Source organism: Thalassophryne amazonica, chromosome 10, assembly GCF_902500255.1.
Source record: "Thalassophryne amazonica chromosome 10, fThaAma1.1, whole genome shotgun sequence".
Classification (NCBI taxonomy): domain Eukaryota; kingdom Metazoa; phylum Chordata; class Actinopteri; order Batrachoidiformes; family Batrachoididae; genus Thalassophryne; species Thalassophryne amazonica.
In genome coordinates, this window is record NC_047112.1 from 87,308,283 (window position 1) to 87,329,338 (window position 21,056).

At 41.3% G+C, this 21,056-nt stretch overlaps 1 protein-coding gene across 8 annotated transcripts in view; it reads left to right on the forward strand.

The window, feature by feature from the left end:
• The window catches only part of dab1a (DAB adaptor protein 1a), a 929,000-nt gene that overhangs the window by 621,387 nt on the left and 286,557 nt on the right, over nucleotides 1-21,056 (forward strand). For 5 of the 8 annotated variants that reach the window (XR_004563183.1, XM_034180436.1, XM_034180438.1 and 2 more), the window contains exon 1: nucleotides 8,062-8,333. The exons of 1 other annotated variant lie outside the window; for it this stretch is intronic. The gene's annotated coding sequence lies outside the window, so the exon portion shown is untranslated. Of the gene's footprint in view, nucleotides 1-8,061; nucleotides 8,334-21,056 lie in introns of those variants that run through there. 2 more of the 8 variants (XM_034180439.1, XM_034180441.1) reach the window with 1 other exon arrangement.

A 21,056-nucleotide genomic window follows, 5' to 3' on the forward strand; every position in this document is an offset into this window, starting at 1 on the left:
TTACACATATATAGTTGAATGTATGTAGACAAATGTTGCATTTGTTTCACTCATTGATTATTTTGGTAATCTCTGTTTTAACTTTGACCCGTGCATCCAAACTAATGCTAAACCTGAGCGACCTGCTTTCCTGGAGACTATTTCTTGCAAAAGAAACAATACACAAATCCACCCATTCAGAAGTGGTTTTGAAAATTTGATATGTTGGCCTTCTTGACTAATATTAACAACCACAAAACCGAAATCGGTCTCACTATACAACCACCCACGGTCACAAGTCACAAAATATAGACATGCACAAACGTCCTCCCTTTTCCCCCGAAGACCATGTGACAGCACGAGTGGCATGGAGAAAATTGGATGGAAAAAGAGATTTGAATGGGGAAGAAGGAAGACAAGAAGGTTAAATGGAAGATTTCAGACTATCCTCCAGTCTTTTCAGAGATCAGAGGAATAGTGTCCACACTGAGACTTCTAAAGCTTTGACAGCAGCGTAGCACATCTGGAGAGGTGGAACATCCTATGGGACGAGAAAGAAAGACAGGCTGTAGTAGGAGAGACAGGAAGATAAAGGTGAAGCCAAATAGGAAGATGGGGAGCGGATCAGGGCTAGCTGTGGTTCAGGAAACATTGAAAAGCACGAAGCAGCCAATCAGTCAAACCAGCAAAGCTGGATCACTTATACGAGGTCTATTAGAAAAGTATCTGACCTTATTATTTTTTTAAAAAACCATATGGATTTGAATCACGTGTGATTGCGTCAGACAAGCTTGAACCCTCATGCGCATGCGTGAGTTTTTTCATGCCTGTCGGTTGCGTTATTTGCCTGTGAGCAGGCTTTGAGTGAGGTGTGGTCCACCCTCTCGTGAGGCTTCATCATGGCGTTTCTTTGCGCCGAGTGGCTGCACCGCAACGTGCGGTGGAGCTGCTTCTCTTTCCATGACAAAAACTCCTGTAACAGTGAAATGTGCCGTTCATTTTTAAACTGGATGCTGTCTTGATCCGGTATGTCATCTGACTAGCACAGGAATTGTGAAAAGACGTGGACATCAGCACTTTTTCGGCACATTAAGACAGACATGCGGAGGAGTTCCGCGCGTCGTGGTGCAGCCGCTCGGCGCAAAGCAACGCCGTGATGAAGCCTCACGGGACATGTTCTGGCATGTCCAGCTCATGCACAATCACAATCGGATATTCACACGACTGGAAAGCAACTAGAATCCGTCTGAAATCCACCTGAAAGCCGTCCTGTGAGACCAACACCGAGGTGGTTTTGTCCCGCGTAATGAACGGCTCCGTGGCGCGTCCCTCCACTTTTCTTTCCATGAAAAAAAACTCCTGTAATGGTGGAATGTGCCGAAAAGTGCTGATGTCCACATTTTCTGCCTTTTTGTGAAAGTCAGACGAGGTCCCGGATCAACAAAGCCTTCATGTTGGAAATGATCTAGTTGTTTCAGCGGGGTGTCAGCCTGTCAGTGGGGGCTGGGAGCGTGCCGCGCTCTCAGCAGTTGTGGGCAGTCCTTAAAGCGGCAGTAACACTCCGTAATCTGTTTAATCCCATAAAATCGTCCCTGAAAGCCATATTAATTTTTCGAACGTGTCCACCTGGAGGTTTCTCACAGTTTCTGGAAAAAAATTGATGCAACAAAGCTCCAAATCGTTCAGACATTTATTCGCAATAAAAATCCGCCGAGGAGGTGGACCACTGCTCACTCAAATCCTGCTCACAGGCGAATGACGCAACCGACAGGCATGAAAAAACTCACGCATGCGCACAAGGGTTCAAGCTTGTCTGATGCAATCACACGTGATTCAAATCCATATGGTTTTTAAAAAAAATAATAAGGTCGGATACTTTTCTAATAGACCTCATATATTTCCTTCGTTTGTTTTCTGTTTAATGTAAAAAATATTAAAAATTAAAATAACAAGAGCAATCTGAGATTTCTGACGTCTGCCAAGGGTTCACGAGTACTCAAAATAAAAGATATATTATTGACATCATGACCCGGACTTTACCTGGATCCGGATTCCACAACACAATGCAATAATTGCATACTGATCCAGAATGGTCCGACTGATCAAGATGTTGCATCTGATATTTAATTCACAAGCTGAAACAAAATAGTGTTTTCCTGATCTTGGTTTTACATTGTGATGTCATATTGTTCTGCTGCAGAACCTACATATTGATACGGACCCTGAGACAGAATCCGGATCCAGATCACCACCAAAATTCAGTGGAGTCTTCCATGACCTAATATCTATCTGTGGTGCAAAATTGGTGAGAATCTGTGGAGTAGTTTTGATGTAATCCTTCAAACCCTATATAAAGTGAAATCTTGATCCAGAATCCAGATCTGGATCACATCCAAAATTGAATGTAATCTTCCATTACCTAATATCTATCTGTGGTGAAAATTTCATAAATATCCGTGCAGTAGTTTTGATGTAATCCTTAAAAGTCTACAAAGTGAACTCCTGACGCAGAATTCGGATCCAGATCCAGAGCACCTCCAAAATTTAATGGAGTCTGTCCAGGCCTAACACCAATGTGTGGTGAAAATTTGGTGGAAATCCTTTAAGTAGTTTTGACATAGTCATTCAAAGCCTATATAAATTGAAATCTTGATCAAGAATCTGGATCTGGATCACCTCCAAAATTCAGTAGAGTCTTCCATGCTCTAATATCTATCTGTGGTGAAAATTTGGTGAAAATCCATGCAGCAGCTAAGTTGCTAATAGACAAATAAATAAATAAAATAAATCAATAAATGCCAATTATTTTATGTCCTTCTCAGACATAATAACTGATGTTTGCATAGCACAGTACACATGCATACGTATGTGAAAAATGCTGTACATTTCCACATGTGCTTTGGGATAAGAATAAGCTGGTGTATAATATAATTTCCTAAACTTTTGCAACATTTCATCCTTCTGTGCCGAAGCTGAGCAACTGCAGGTTTTTCAGCCTGTTTCATGTGCACAGATCTTGATGTCAGGCAAATATCCACACAATAGATATTTTTGTCGACAAGCCCATATGAGGAATTGCCTTGGCGTTTTGGTGCAAAAGTGATGACTGTAAATGGAATCCAGGGGGCGTCTCTTGAATAACTTTACATGTGGTGAGTGATTTTGATAACTATGTTGAAACTGAAGATTTATTGCTGTGACAGCTTCAAACGTTACCTGAGTTGACACCTAGGCAGTTTGTGGTGTCAGCATTCAATTGTCTGCTTTGTTTACTTTGTGTAACTTCATTCAGTACCTTTAACTAGATGGTGATCCAAGTGACCCATTACTGGTTGGTTCAGCCGATAATGATGCCCTTTCTAGTCTTCTTGGGTTAGCAGGAAATAGGCCGATAACCCTATGTCGTGACGTGGCGTCCATCGTAGTTGCCTGCATCATCATCCATTTATTGCAATATCTCAAAAACTGATAACTTTTTACTAATATGGGTCATTGACATTGTTCCCATCTAAAAATCATATTCACAGATTCGTTTGTTTGGAAATAGTGCCTATTTTTATGCCAAAAATAGCCATTTTGAGGATTTAAAGGCACATTTCACAAAAACTGTCTGATAACTTTTAAAAAAAAAGTTTATCAAGGGCGTAATATGGGTCATTGACATTGTTTCCGTCTAAAAATCACATTCGTAGATTTGTTTGTTTGGAAATGGCGGCCATTTTTATGCCCAAAGCAGTTATTTTGAGCACTTAAAGGCAATTTTATTAAAAACTATGATAACTTTTTAAAATCTGTCAAGGGCATAATATGGGTCATTAGTATTATTCCCATTTAAAAATCATACTTGTAAATTTGTTTATTTGGAAATGGTGGCCATGTTTATGCCCAAAGTAACTATTTCGAGCACTTAAAGGCAATTTTCTTAAAAACTGTGTCATAGCTTTTTTTTTTTTTTTTAATTTGTCAAGGGAGTAATATGGGTCATTGACATTGTTTCCGTCTAAAAATCATATTCGTAGATTTGTTTGTTTGGAAATTGCGGCCATTTTTTATGCCCAAAGCAGTTATTTTGAGCACTTAAAGGCAATTTTATCAAAAACTATGATAACTTTTTAAAATCTGTCAAGGGCATAATATGGGTCATTAATATTATTCCCATTTAAAAATCATACTTGTAAATTTGTTTATTTGGAAATGGTGGCCATGTTTATGCCCAAAGTAACTATTTCGAGCACTTAAAGGCAATTTTCTTAAAAACTGTGTCATAGCTTTTTTTTTTTTTTTAATTTGTCAAGGGAGTAATATGGGTCATTGACATTGTTTCCGTCTAAAAATCATATTCGTAGATTTGTTTGTTTGGAAATTGCGGCCATTTTTTATGCCCAAAGCAGTTATTTTGAGCACTTAAAGGCAATTTTATCAAAAACTATGATAACTTTTTAAAATCTGTCAAGGGCATAATATGGGTCATTAATATTATTCCCATTTAAAAATCATACTTGTAAATTTGTTTATTTGGAAATGGTGGCCATGTTTATGCCCAAAGTAACTATTTCGAGCACTTAAAGGCAATTTTCTTAAAAACTGTGTCATAGCTTTTTTTTTTTTTTTAATTTGTCAAGGGAGTAATATGGGTCATTGACATTGTTTCCGTCTAAAAATCATATTCGTAGATTTGTTTGTTTGGAAATTGCGGCCATTTTTTATGCCCAAAGCAGTTATTTTGAGCACTTAAAGGCAATTTTATCAAAAACTATGATAACTTTTTAAAATCTGTCAAGGGCATAATATGGGTCATTAATATTATTCCCATTTAAAAATCATACTTGTAAATTTGTTTATTTGGAAATGGTGGCCATGTTTATGCCCAAAGTAACTATTTCGAGCACTTAAAGGCAATTTTCTTAAAAACTGTGTCATAGCTTTTTTTTTTTTTTTTAATTTGTCAAGGGAGTAATATGGGTCATTGACATTGTTTCCGTCTAAAAATCATATTCGTAGATTTGTTTGTTTGGAAATTGCGGCCATTTTTTATGCCCAAAGCAGTTATTTTGAGCACTTAAAGGCAATTTTATCAAAAACTATGATAACTTTTTAAAATCTGTCAAGGGCATAATATGGGTCATTAATATTATTCCCATTTAAAAATCATACTTGTAAATTTGTTTATTTGGAAATGGTGGCCATGTTTATGCCCAAAGTAACTATTTCGAGCACTTAAAGGCAATTTTCCTAAAAACTGTGTCATAGCTTTTTTTTTTTTTTAATTTGTCAAGGGAGTAATATGGGTCATTGATATTGTTCCCGTCTAAAAATCAAATTCACAGATTCGTTTGTTTGGAAATAGTGGCTATATTTATGCCAAAAATAGCCATTTTGAATATTTAAAGGCAAATTTCACAAAAACTGTCTGATAACTTTTTCAAAAAAGTTTATCAAGGGCGTAATATGGGTCATTGACATTGATTCCGTCTAAAAATCATTTTCATAGATTCGTTCATTTGGAAATGGTGGTCATTTTTATGCTGAAAATACAACCCCAATTCCAATGAAGTTGGGACATTGTGTAAAATGTAAATAAAAACAGAATACAATGATTTGCAAATCCTCTTCAACCTATATTCAAGTGAATACACCACAAAGACAAGATAGTTAATGTTCAAATTGATAGACTTTGGTGTTTTTGTGCAAATATTTGCTCATTTTGAAATGGATGCCTGCAACACATTTCAAAAAAGTTGGGACAGGGCAACAAAAGACTGGGAAAGTTGATGAATGCTCAAAAAACAACTGTTTGGGACATTTCAGAGGTGAACTGGTTAACTGGAAACAGGTGAGTGTCATGATTGGGTAACTGAGACTCACATGTAACTTAATTACATGTGAGTTAAGTAAGTTACTTTTTCAAGGAGTAATCTTATTACTTTTTCCAAAGTAACTGTGGCAACACTGCTCTACAGTATCCAGAATGACACATGACACTTGCACCATGGGTACCCGATTGGTAAGTAGATAAGCTGAGTAGACACAATGGTTGTTAAATGCATTTATTTAATTTCATATTAATGAGAACAAATTCATTTGTCTTTTGAAAAGAGTAACGTACCAATACATGAAATGACACTTGATTCTTACACTATAGGTACCCAATTTGAGAAACAAATGAGCTGCTCAGACTTTAGTGTTGTTTACAGCATATATTTGCATATTAATGTGAATAAAGTGATTTTTCTTCTGAACACAACAACTCATTCCCGCTACATAAATTGACACTTGATACTTACAGGCTGGATGAGCTAATTAGAATTTACAGTCGCCTGGTTCATGCATTTGCATACCGACGACAGTTAAGCAACTTTCTTGAACAGCTGGACAGCTGGGGGGGCTTGGGGGGTGGCTTAAGCCCCCCCAATAATGAGCCAAGCTCCCCCTCAGCCCCCCAATAATTCTGCCAATAATTCTGAATAGCGACTGACATATTTGTGGATCTCAACTGCAGTTTTACACTGAGAATGTCTCAATATTGCGTAGCTGAGCAAAGTGATGAATGTGTGTGTTCGGTGATCCACCAATGCTGAATCACCCTTCACAAACAGAATTTTTAGTTTTGCAAATAAAAATTTATTTGTAAAAACCCACACACAAGTTACAAATCAGAAATTTGTGTTTGTGGATTACAAAGCACATGATTCTAAGTGATGTGTGTGTGCATTGATACCACATTTTAGAGGAGCACGGGTGACTAAAACATATACCTTGGTATTTATAAAGCAATTTACTATATATTGTGTTATGTATGGACGCGGGTTGAGGAGCGAACCAGCGTCTGACAGGGACCCAGCGCTAAATAAACAGAGAGCGGTTCCAGAAAACAGATTTATTTTACAAGTGCTATATATAAACAAAAGGTGAATTAACGGCGTGGCTGGGTGGAGGATGACGCGCTCTTCCTAGCGCCCAAGGGATTGGAGCCCGGCAGTTCTGGACCCAGAAATTCCCGCCGGCACCCCCCCAGGTGGTTAATGAATCGGACAGCGCCTGTTAAGGACGAGAGGTGAGGTAAGTCACTGTTCACACAAATACTGTTTAGGATTCACACCATCAGCAAACACATTCAGGTTCTACTTCAGACTCAAATTAAAGAGACAGCTCTCACAGCCTGTGGAGGACCATCAATCCGCACGCCACGGCTGTGAAGAGCGAATTTACACAATTATCAGAGTAGCTCAAATATTGCTGCGTGCAAGACGCCAAATTACTACTGTTAATTACTCAAAGTCATTTAAGCTTTAGTTACCTCTGAGGTGTGCTGATGGAGCGTGTCCCTCACCCTTCTCCTTAACAGGCACGGTGCGTCAAACCTGGAGCGATCCTCGGCGTCACAGTGTTGGACAAACGGTCATCACACAGAAGTAACAAGGTTGAGTCCCCAGCACCTTACACAGAGCAGTCATGGCTTAAATGTAGTACATCATTAGGATATCTACTTCAGCTGGAAGTCCTTTGGAACTGCACGTGAACTGCTGATCAGGTGCATGGGGTTGGCATGATGACAGTGGAGGGTGAGAGATGCTTCATCCATCATCACAGCCTCAGACACGCCCCCCACAAACCACCCGAAGTATACACAAAACACACAAACAATATCTTGGCCAGCCAAACCCCCCCCCCAACACACAACATATTGTGCATTTCAACGACATTTTGTGGAGGCCCTCCAACTTTTACCCCAGCCCCCCCCCCACAAAAATTTCCTGGTGCCGACACTGGCAAAATACTAGACATTTGTCAGATTCTGTGAGAAAAGTTTGGCGGGACATGAGACCTCTTGTTTCCATTCAGTCTCCTACATTTTCCCTTCAGTCATTTCGCATTGCACACACACACACACACACACACACACACACACACACACACACACACACACACACACACACACACACACACACACACACACACTTTGAAACCTGAAAATAAGGACAGTTCAGCAGTGTGGGGATGGGGGGGGGGGGGGGGGGTAAGGGGAACCCGGCTTTGTGATTGGCTGCCGGCCGGTGGCTGAAGCAGCCTGCAGAAAGAGGTAACCAGGCAACCTCATGGAGAGAGAGAGAGGGAGGAAGAGAGGGAGAGAGAGGGGGGAGAAAACGCGCTGAAAGAATTCTGCCATAGTTTGGTGAGCATTGTGGGAAAGATGTAACGAAGCTCGCACGCACTCCCCGCGGGATGGAAAACAGGATTACTCCCTCTGCTGAGATGTGTGACCGCACCGGGCGGAGCTCCGCGGGACGGACTGGATTTTAATTCACCTTCACAACATGGGAACTAACTGCGCTGGTTTGCGCTGTAGTGCAAAGGTGAGTGCGCCAGTGCAGCGCAAGTGACTGATCGGCTCCCGCACAGAGCGCACTTTTTATTATTATTATTATTTTTAATAGTTGTGTGCGCAGCTTCAGGGGAGTCTGTGGATTGAGCGTGTTCGTGTCACTGTGGTGAATTTATGGGTCCGTGCTGCTGCATCGGGCTGTGCGTGGACGCGAGTGGGGGGGGGGGTAAGTGTCCCACGCGCAGTGGTCAGGCAGGGGCTGTGCGTGTGCGGTGGCGGGAGAAAGCGCTGCCGCATGTCCACTTTACTTATTCCTACCTATATGACGTCATAAAAGATTTACATAGACGTGTTTTAAGCCTTCAACAACATGCTTATCGTTATTATTATTTTTCTTCACTTCAGTGTTAAATTTGACAATATTTGCAGTATTCCTGATATTTGTGATAAAACAGCCAACTTGGATGTAAGTTATCTTTCCAGCGGTGTTTAAAATAAAGACTCTGCCCGTGTGTCAGGTGTGTGAGGTTACACACACACACACACACACACACACATATAAAAGTGTGCTGCTGGGTGTCAGTCAGCAGCTTTGTGTTGATTTGAATGAGGTTCCTGGTCAGTTTGGCTCTGTGGGGGGGTCCAGGCTCCACTGCAGCTGAAAGCCGCATTAATCAGCCTCTGCAGCTCCTTCACATCATACAGGGTAAAACTCAAAAGCTGTTTATTCCGCTTCGTGTTTAATATGTATCTCATTTTAAATTATTTGAGGGTTTTTTTTAAAAAAGGATATCTGCAGTTATTTTTTAAATGACTGTTGAATTTATTGCAACAAAATATGTGTATCTATAATAAGACCTATGTCATCATCCTTGTGAAAAAAGTACCCCCTTGAACTTGTACCACCTTTTACATCCAGCAACTACAACCAACTGCAGTCACATCACCGCCATGGAATTTTGTCTCACTTTTGTCTGCAGTAGGGAATTCCAAACATTTTGTGTCTTTTGGGTCATTCTGATGTGGAGTTGCACTTACGCTTTGGGTCATTGTGTCCCTGCGTATCTCAGTTGTACTTGAGATCGATGACTGGATGTTTGCTTTCAGGATTTTCCTGTCAAGAAGAGAATTCCTGCAGGTCTCATTATGACAAGTCGACGAGACCCTGAAGCAGGAAACTGCTACAGTGATGATTGTAGATTTTATGTTCTGTTGCTTTATGCCAGATTGGGACCCCTGTCTTCTTAACCCCCCTGACATCTTAACATTCTTCATGCCCCCCTTGTCCTCAGTGTGAAAAATGACCCACCCTCACCAATGCCCGAAAATAAATCAACTTCATTTAATTTTAAAAAGCCAAATCTATTTTGCATGAAGAAGCAACCTGTCATTCAGCATTGTTTTCTTTACTAAAGTAGGTATTTATTATTAATATTATTATTATTTCTTAAGGTACTGCATAGAGCATTGCCCCAAAAGGTTTGAGGGTCAGCAAGATGTGTTTTTGCAAAGCTCAAATGAAAAGTAACATTTTTCTAGGTTAGCATTGGTTTTCCGTTCGCCCATGTCCCCTTACATATCATATTTTCCCCCTGTGTAAATGCACTGCATTTATATAGCGCTTTTCCATCTGCATCAGGCGCTCAAAGTGCTTTACAATAATCCCTCACATTCACCCCGATGTCAGGGTGCTGCCATACAAGGCGCTCACTACACTCCGGGAGCAACTAGGGGATTAAGGACCTTGCCCAAGGGCCCTTGGTGATTTTCCAGTCAGGCTGGGATTTGAACCAAGGATCCTCTGGTGTGAAGCCCCACGCCCAACCACTAGACCATCATCTGTGTCTTTCTGATATGAATGGTGACTTTATTGAAGTGAGGGGAACCTGTAGGGCCATGGATTTTTTTTTTTAACTTTCTGGACGAATTTTAGAAGGCCTGCCATTTCTGGGAAGCTTCACTGTTTACGGATCAATTTGGAGATAATGTTTCTCCCTTTGGTTCTGTGGAGTCCTGCAGCATTGTACCTTATTTCTTGACTATAAATCGCAGTGGAGTAGAAGTTTTGAAACATATATTTCATAAGAATTCAAGAAGTAAACATTTTGTAACAAACCAGAAAAACTATTCAGTCGCATACTAGCCTAAAGAACATAGGCTACCTATCTTTGCTGTTGTTTTTCTTGTTTCACTGGACTGACCATGTAAAGAACCATGGTTTTTGTGGACCTCTTTGGCATATTTGTTGCTGGAGTTCACAAATGAGTAAAAAAATAAATAGAAACTACGACTTATAGCAGAAAATATGGAGTTATAATCTACAGTTCTGTTGATGAGTGATAACACAAAAACTTTATTTTCACTCATGGTTAATGGTTGTGTGAAGCCATTTATTGTCAAACAACTGGGTTTACTCTTTTTAAATCATAATGACAGTAGAAACTAACCAAATGAGCCTGATCAAAAGTTTACATACCCTGGTGATTTTGGCCTGATAACATACACACAAGTTGACACAAACAGGTTTGAATGGCTACTAAAGGTAACCATCCATCCTGTGATCTGTTTGCTTGTAGTCAGTGTGTGTTTATAAAAGGTCAGTGAGTTTCTCGGCTTCTGACAGACCCTTGCATCTTTCATCCAGTGCTGCACTGACATTTCTGGTTTCTGAGTCATAAGGGAAAGCAACAGACTTGTCAAAGGGTCTGCAGGAAAAAGGTAATTGAACTGTATAAAACAAAAAAGTGATATAAAAAGATATTCAATGACCTGAGAATGCCAATTAACAGTATTCAAACTCGAATTAAAAAGTGAAAAGTAAGGGATGCTGTTGAAACGAAATCATAGTCAGGTATAACAACCAGCATTTCGGCAACAACTGAAAATTGTTCGGGATTTAAAGAGAAACCCACAAATAACTTCAGCTGAAATACAGGACTCTCTGAAATAAAGTGGTGTGGCTGTTTCAAGATGCACAATAAGGAGGCACTTGGAGAAAAATGGGCTGCATGGTCAAGTCGTCAGAAGAAAGCCATTACTGCGCAAATTGTCCAAATTGTACAAAGTGTCCCGCTTACAATACGCTAAACAGCACAGAGAACTAAGTCATTTGAAGTGAACAGTGATGCCGGTAACGCGTTACTTAGTAACGCGTTACTCTAATCTGACCACTTTTTTTAGTAACAAGTAATCTAACGCGTTAATCTTTCCAAATCAGTAATCAGATTAAAGTTACTTCTCCATGTCACTGTGCGTTACTATTATTTTTCATTGTGGGTCAACAGCAGCATTAAACTTGGTCTGTGGGCAGGAGGTCGGGGTTCAACTGAACTGCACACTTTCAGCGAGCTGTGAGCTTTTCATCCACGGTTTTTTGCAGCTGCTCGTCTCGTCCTCACCTCTTAAAGCGCGGTGATCAGCACACCTGCACTGAGCTTTACAAAGACATTTTTATACTTTTTCCCCTCCTTTATTTAGAATTCTGAGCTGATCTGCTCTGTATCGTCTCGTTAAAAACAGCTGATCCTCCGCGACGCGTCAACAACTAACACTATTTTCCACTCAAATGCACCTAAACTCTTTCTGAGGACCACATGATGTGAAAATGCAATAAAACGTTCTTACCTATAAATCTGGTCCTGTTTTCTGCATAAATAAATGTTATCCATTGTTTGTGCTCAAACGCCAAAGCAGGGGTGAATCCAGATGGAATGGGGGCGTGGGGCAGGGATGTGCCCCACGCCCCCACAACACCCCTAGATTAAAGGTCCAGTTTTGAAGCCGTTTTTTACTACAACTACTAATATTGCTTAAAATAATAATAATTTTGACAAGTAAAATGTTTAGAGAGAATTTAAATGTTAGAAAAATGTTAGAATTTAATAGTTACATTTATAAACAATGTAGGTTTGAAATTGCAAGTTTTACTGTTACAGTGCTGTCAACAGTTAAATATGAGGTCAAGAAAGACGTCTTTATTTTACTTTTTATAAAACAAGTATTTATTTTCATTGAAGTCAAGAAAGGGTGACTATAAAGTGAGTTTTGGCAACTAACTTTGTTACTTTTACAATTGAGTAATCAGTAAAGTAACTAAGTTACTTTTTCAAGGAGTAATCAGTAATTGGATTACTTTTGCAAAGTAACTGTGGCAACACTGGAAGTGAATAGACCAAAATTGAACTTTTTGGCCACAACCATAAATGTTACATTTGGAGAGGAGTCAAAAAGGCCTCTGATGAAAGGTACACCTTCTACCCCAAAGGGCTGCTGTTCTATGACCCAGTCATCATTGGAGGCAGTGAGATATAACAGAGTCTTTCAAACACCTTGGTGTCTATGTGGACTGTCTTCTCATGTCGAATGTGCATGTGGATTTCTTGTGCCGCAAATTGTCCCAGAGGCTTCATTTTTTTTAAGAAGACTCAGACTGTTTGGTGTGAGCTCAACAATAATGGCTTCTTTTTACAATGCTGTGCTGAAGAGCCTAATAAGATATGGCATGGTAGCCTGGTTTGGCTCTCTTACTGTTCAGAGCACATCCAAAATTGAGAAACTAGTTCGATACACCATGAAAATTATTGGAAAGAGAGAAGTATCCCTCTTTAAAAACTATTTTCGAAACCTCGGTCCTGGCACAAGCTAAAAACATACTTAAGGAGCCTTCCCACAGGCTGTTCAGCGAATATGAGCTCTTGCCATCAGGGAAACAGTATCGGGCTGTCAGGTATAAGAGTAACAGATTTGAAAATTCTTTTGTTCCTTTGTCTATTACTCTTTTGAGTAAATCTGGATAGTATCTGCAGATGCATCACTGGATGTTGAGGGGTCTCACTGAAGACTGTAATTTTAACTGACTGTTTCCTGTGTTCCCGTATTTGTATATTGTTGTTGCTGTATGTTTTTACTATTTTAACCACAGCATTGCAAGCCCAAGACAAATTTCCTTTGGGATAATAAAGTTAACCTTGACCTTGACTTGACACCCTTCCTACTGTGAAACACAGAGGTGGATCACTGATGTTTTGGGGGTGTGTGAGCTACAAGGCCACAGGAAACTTGGTCAAAATTGATGGCAGGATGAATTCAGCATGTTATCAGAAAATACTTGAGGAACATTTACACTCATCAGCGCGGAAGCTGTGCATGAGACATACTTGGATGTTCCAACATGACAACGATCCAAAACACAAGGCCAAGTCATCCTGTCATTGGCTACAGCAGAATAAAGAGAAGGTTCTGGAGTGGCCATCTCAGTCTTCTGACCGCTGTATCATTGAGCCACTCTGGGGAGATCTCAAATGTGCACTTCATGCAATTCAGCCCAGGAATTTACAGGAACTGGAGGTTTCTCACCAAGAATGGGCAGCTTTACCATCAGAGAACATAAAGAGCCTTGTTCACAACTAAAACAAAAGACTCCAAGCTGTCATTGATGTTCAAGGGGGCAATGTACGGTATTAAGAACTGGGGTATGTAAACTTGTGATCAGGGCCATTTGGGTAGTTCCTGTTGTCATTATGATTCAAAAAGAGTAATCACAGTTGTTTGACAATAAATGGCTTCACACAACCACTTACCATGAGTGAATTTTTTTTGTTGTTGTTGTTATCATTCCTATTCTCTGAAAAATGGCCAAAAAATCATAAATTCTGCCAGGGTATGTAAACTTTTGAACACAACTGTACCTATACCTATACTGTACCTATTTTCAATCTGGTGCAAAGCAGCACACAGTGCAGTACAAGTGTTATCACTGCTTTCCAACTTATGCCGCATTCACACCAGACAGGTTGCCATGTAATCCCTATGGAAGGACGCGTTGTGGCGCCACAAAAGTTCAAGCCACGCAATGCGACGCGATGGATGCAAATAAAGTGATGCGAATGAAGCAATTTTGAGTGATTGGCGCGTTTGTGGCGCGATATTGCGTTGCCTTCCCCCCCAATTTGAAAAATCTGAACTTTTTCGTCTTGTCACACCGCGATGACCAATCAGGGACTGGATATGTAGTGACATGGAGATGTCTGGAGTTTATACTTGATGTGGATATGTCATGTCTCTGGCAGCCAGCCTGTGAGCAGGACTTATATCCCTTTTGTGCTTTATTTCACAATTATGACAGGGTTTGAGGGGAGAGCAAGCAGCAGCACCGCAGCAGCAGCAGCAGCCAGTTTTTTTTTCACGTGCCCGCGCGAACAAATCGTCCGTGAAGATTATTTTATTTAATAACTACACTGATGTAAAATAAAAGGAATGGTGACTGGTTTATAACACAGTCATGACAGAGTTTGAGGGGAGAGAGAGCGAGGAACAGCAGCGGCAGCCAGGTTTTTTTTTTCTTTGTTTACATGTGTGCACGCGAACGAATCATCCGTGAAGATAATTTTATTAACTACACAGTTGTATAATAAAATAAATGGGGACTGGTTTATAACACAATGATGACAGAGTTTGGGGAGAGAGAGTGAGGAACAGCAGCGGCGGCCAGTTTTTTTTTTTAACTGTTCACATGTGTGCTGGCTGACAGGAGGTCCTCAAACTGGGTCCTGGAGAGGCAGAAGTACCGCTGAAAGTGGCCATCATCCAGACGTAGCTCCTGCAGCAAATGATGAATTTGTGGTGTCACGTGGTGTCCGGTGTGAATGTGGCTCAAGCAGAGCGACACACCAGGCAATGGCGGCGTGTCCATCGCCAGGCAAGGGATGCAAATTTGTGGCGTCGTGTGGTGTGCGGTGTGAACGCAGCATTACGCATTTATTTTCATGCCTTTAACTCACATTACTTAAAAAAAAATGCTCACTTGTACTCATTTGTGTGTTAAAATGAGGCGTGGCCAGATGGGTTAGGGCTAGGGTTAGGGTTAGGGTAACTCTGAAATTTTTCTGCTATATTTAAAGTCTAATATTCAGATACAGCTTACACAGGTAGTTTCATGACGCGTGCACAATCTGTATGTACAATAAAATAGGATTGACAACAACAACTCAATGACAGAAATGTAAACGCACCTTGACACTTGCACAAATTTGATCACCGCACTGGCAATCTTGCGTGCCAAGGAGTAAACTCATCAAAAACTGTTGTAAACTCTGTGTGTGTGTGTGTGTGTGTGTGTGTGTGTGTGTGTGTGTGTGTGTGTGTGTGTGTGTGTGTGTGTGTGTGTGTGTGTGTGTGTGTGTGTGTGTGAAAAAGATTTGAAATGTTCAAAATTTCTGGCACACATTAGTTTCTGTTGTGTGGGCCGCTGAAGAGGAGGTACTCCTGGCCCACCACCACCAGAGGGCGCCCTGCTTGGAGTGCGGGCTCCAAGCACGAGAGGGCGCCAGACCCAGAAGAAGTGACAGCTGTCACTCATCCTCTGCACCAGGTGTGACTCGTTCATCATCACCACCATAAAAGCCGGACTGCAACTCCACCTCCCCGCCGAGAAATCGACTACCATTACCAAGGTAATTTCTCTGTGAACTTAAGACTGTGTATCTGTCTAAACTCTTCTTTGCAGCCGTTTTCCTGTCGGTGAGACTCGTCTGTGGAGGTGGCGTTTGAGGTGTTCAGCGACGGCTTCGCAACACCTCCCACCCAGATAAGTGCTCAAACAGGAGCTGCACGAGTGTGTGCTTGGAGGTGGAGGCGCTTCCTCCCTCGCTAATTGTGGATTTACTGAGTGTGCGGACTCACACTCACTCATCATATTTCTGCTTTCTGCCAGCAGTACCAGGGTCGACAGCCGAAGACAGAGGCCACCTGGGGACTCGGGACTTGGCGGCTCCGGTGTTCTTCAGACCGTTGGTGGTGGAAGCCGTGTGGGACGCAGCTTCTCTCTTGTCGGGGGTCTTCTATCTTCGAGCCTGCCCACACGTCACCTGGTGTTAAATTGACTGTGCAGATTACAGTACGTTTCGTTGTGTATTATCACAACATTAAATTGTTACCTTTTTGGCTTATTCATTGTCCGTTCATTTGCGCCCCCTGTTGTGGGTCCGTGCTACGACACCTTCCCAACAGTTTCGTCCCACTCGCGTGAACTAGTCATGACCATTGAGCAACCTATTTGAAAACACTGTTACTACTACAGGTTAATGCATGTCATTGTGCATCTAAACCTGAAAATAGATTATGAAGAAATGCTGCATCTATATATATATATATATATATATATATATATATATATATATATATATATATATATATATAAGATTCCAAATGCGTTCTCCACCACACAATGTGTACAAGACAACCTGTAGCTGTAGATTTCTCTGTGATTCTGGGAGCAATGAGAGAATGGTTTCATCAGCCAAGTTCTGAGAGCAAATGCGTCACCTGTGTTTATAATAGTACAACAATCAAGCATAGATATTTTAGAACGTTTGACATTTATTGCACTTCAGCAGGCCATAATCCATCAAATAAATCTAAAATTAAATTATGCTCGTTCACACGTACATTCTTGCCTTTTGGCTCAGTGAGAGGAAGGTAATGTCTGTAGTTCCAGTTGAAAAAATGCGAATGATAAGTGTTCCTCCGCATGTCTGTCTCAATGTGCCAAAAAAGTGCAGATGTCCATGTCTTCCGCAATTCCTGTGGAAGTCAGACGACGTCCCAGATCAACACAGCGTCCAGTGTAGAAATGAACAGCACATTTCACTGTTACAGGAGTTTTTGTCATGGAAAGAGGAGCGTACGAATTCTGTGCTTCGCGGTGGAGCCGCATGGCGCAAAGCAATGCCGTAATGAAGCCTCACAGGACATGTTCTGGCATGTCCAGGTCATCCACAATTTCTCGGATAGTCACACGACTGAAAAGCCACCGAAAGCTGTCTGAAAGCCATCTGAAAGCCGTCCTGTGAGACCAACATGGAGGTGGTTTTGTGCCGCGCCATGAGTGGTTCCATGGCGCATCCCTCCGCTTCTCTTTCCATGAAAAAAACTCCTGTAACAGTGGAATGTGCCGAAAAAGTGCTGATGTCCATGCCTTCTGCCTTTTTTGTGGAGGTCAGACGACGTCCCAGATCAACAAAGCTTCACGTTGGAAATAATTTGGTTGTTTGAGCGGGGTTTCAGCCTGTCGATCGGCGCTCGGAGTGCGCCACGCTTTCAGACGCTGTGGGCGGTCTTTAAACCGGCTGGAGCACTCCTTAATCTGTGTAATCCCCATAAAATTGTCCCTGAAAGCCATCTGTATTTTCCGAATGGTGTCCACCTGGAGGTCTCTCACAGTTTCTGAAAAGATTTGATGCAGCAAAGCTCCAAATCATTCAGACATTTATTCGCAATAAAAAATCTGACGAGAGGGTGTTGTGAAAGTGTAGGAACACGGACCCACAACAGGGGGCGTAAATGAACGGGCAATGGATAAGCCAAACAGTAACAATTTAATGTTGTAAATTGTGCACAACGGAATACAGACAATAACAAGTTTGGAACTACAGTCAATTACACGTTGAGCGACGTGTGGGCAGGCTTGAGGATAGGAGACACCGTCCAGAACCGAGCCGGATCCCACACGGCCCTCACCGCCAACGGATCTGAAGAACACCGGAGCCGCCAAGTCCTGGGTCCCCAGGTGGCCACCTTCTCCAGCTGTCAGACCTGGCACTGCTGGCAGAGAACAAAAACAGCACAGATGAGTGTGAGTACGCACACTCAGTAATCCCACTGTCTGTGTTCCTTTGGGAGGGAGCAGCTCCACCTCCAATCACACACTCGTGCAGCTCCTGTCTAACCACTTATCTGGTTGGGGTGTGACGCGAAGCCGCCGCTGATCACACCAAACGCCAATCCCACAGATAAGGCAACACTTACAGGAAAACGGCTGCAAAGAAGTTCAGACTATTATTCAGTTTTAAGTCAGCAGAGAAATTACCTCTAATGTAGCTGATTTCTTGGCGGGGAGGTGGAGTGGCAGTCCGGCCTTTATGGTGATGGTGATGTGGATGAGTGACAGCTGGTGCTGATGATGAGTGACAGCTGTCACTCCCGGTTGCTATGACGCCCTCTCGTGCTTGAAGCCCACACTTCAAGCAGGGTGCCATCTGGTGGTGGTGGGCCAGCAATACCTCCTCTTCAGTGGCCCACATAACAGAGGGGTGGACCACTGCTCACACAAAGCCTGCTCACAGGCGAATGACGCAACCGACAGGCGTGAAAAAAAAAGAAGCTTGGCTGATGCAATCACACGTGATTCAAATCCATATGGTTTTTGCAAAAAATAAAAGGTCGGATACTTTTCTAACGGACCTCGTAGAGCAGATTCAACTCACGTGAAAAGCCAAAGATCGTTTTCAGGAGTGATATGTTACTAGTTGGCCCGTTTGAATAGCCCCCTGGGTACTCCAATGAGTACATACTATTGGGCGCCAAATGCACCCTGCGCCATTCTGCACAGCGATCACTGAAAGCAGACGGAGAGCCTCTGATGACAATCTCACGTGCTCAAACAAAGAGTGTGTAACTATCAGGCTTGCTCCACTAGTTTGCATGTGAATGTTACTGGATAACTCTGTTGCTTTTACCATGAAGACAAAAAACGCATAGACCATTTTGTATATATTGTTCAAAATGTGTATTTGTGTTTATTGTTTGAACCTTTTTGTTGTACAGTCTTTCACACAAGACCTCAAATTACCTTTATAAAGTGTCAAAACAGTTGTTTATTATAGTTTGCTGTGTGTTTTGGATAAATGTGTGTGGAAAATTATTTTTCGCTTTACTTTTTCCTTCCTTATTTTTGATTGTAAACCTTTATTACACTTATAAAACAACACAAGCACAACAAAAGCATATGTATTATGAAAGCACAGGTTGTCCTGAAAAAAGAGACATAAAACTTGATTGTGGGATGCAGGGAGAGCTGTTAACAGAAATAATAAAATATTTATGCCAGGAGAGTGAACTATCCAAAAAATGACCTCGGACCCCAGAGGGTTAACCACTAACTTTCAGTATTGTCTCCGGTACATTCTCAGCTACTAACAAGTCGATTTTGAGTTTAAACACCGCCAGCACTTCTGATAGAATCAAAGGCAATCACAAACCCAAACACAGCCAATGAGTCAGCGATTCTGTCTTTGTGTGCCCTGCCCACTGCTGTAGGGAAGCGTCATTTACCTTGACAGCATATAGTGGTCCAACCGTGTCGCAGGCATCTTGAAAAGGAAAGCAGGTTTGACTTATGGTTTAAATTTATAATTCAAATTAATCCAGGTAGAATAACTAAATTAATGTCAACTCTTAAAATGTGTCTGTTGTCAGTTTGGCTGTTCCCGTCTCGGGATGGGGTTGCCACAGCGGATACAGCCATATCCGCATTAGTGGCAGAAGTTTTACGCTGGATGCCATTCCTGATGCAACTCCAGTTTCACCCAGCGAAACATACACATAGCCCCTGGTGTTCCATAGAGGTCTCCCATCCAAGTACTAACCAGATGCTGCCCTGCTTAGCTTCTGAGATCTGATGGGATCAGGCTGACACAGAGGAGACCAGCTGTGTCAATTCTTAAAATGTACAAAGTGAAAACCTAACACATATCTGTTAATTTTAAAATAATGCACTAATTCTGAAGATTTAAACACACACAGATGCCCAAAGGGATTATGGGTAAGTTGTGATTCGACAACCGTGTGATATAACTGGGCCCTAGTGGATGGCAGGGTTCAATGCATTTTGACCCCAGTTATATCACACGATTGTCGACCTGAATCAGAACCTAACAAACAGACTTTTCAGTTTTGCAAATGCCTTTTTTTTTATTTTTTTTTAGAAATGAAAAAAATGACATATTTTACAAAACCCATTTATTTGTAAACACCAACACACACATTACATTAACTTTTGTTGGTTTTTACATAGGATGCATTAGTCAACCAATCAGTGTGAGAGGAGGCTTAGTTTACCCATAATCCCTTTGGGCATCTGTGTGTGTTAATGTTCAAATCTTCAGAATTAGTGCGTTATTTTAAAATTAACACGTGTGGTATATTTTCACTTTGTACATTTTAAGAGTTGACAATGTAGTTATTCTATCTGGATTAATTTGATTTATAAATCAAAACCATAATTCAAACCCGCTTTCCTTTTCAAGACGTCTGCCTCATGGCTGGACCAGTGTATGCTGTCAAGGGTAATGACTTTTGTTTTTTGTTTTTTTCTGTAGTAGCCTGGCAGCCATGCCCCTTCTGCTGGGGTAGAGTTGAGTTCAGCTCCTTTCAGCTGCTTCCCTGCTGCAAAATACATAGCAGACAGGAGCTAACAGGGTTTATAAGTATTTTTCACCGTTACTAGGTGTGTAAAAAAAGTTAGGCGTCTAAAAGTTTTTGGGACTAAATTTATCAGAAGCTAATTGGTCCGCTAATGGTTTTTGAAGTTAGCTGAAAAGCTAATCTGCTAACAAAAAGTTAGCTTTGATAATTAGCATTTAGTGGATTAGTGGAACTGTGCCCACCACTGAGCCTTAAACTAAATAAATATGAAATTGGTCACTGGATCCTTGATCTGTAGACATAAATAAACTCTACATGATGGATCCTTGATCTGTGGACATAAATAGAAATATACAAATCTGTAGTTTTTGTCAAAAGTGTTTCCTTTCAGACATAAATGGCACAAATATAACTTCATACATAGCCTCTGAGCTGAGCTCAGCTGGTCAGGATGTAATTCATAAAGAATGCAGGATGTCTTATTTTGGGAGGAAAAAATGTTTTGGTCGATTGTACTGTAGTTTATTGTATTACAACGTTTCGAAAGAGGTGT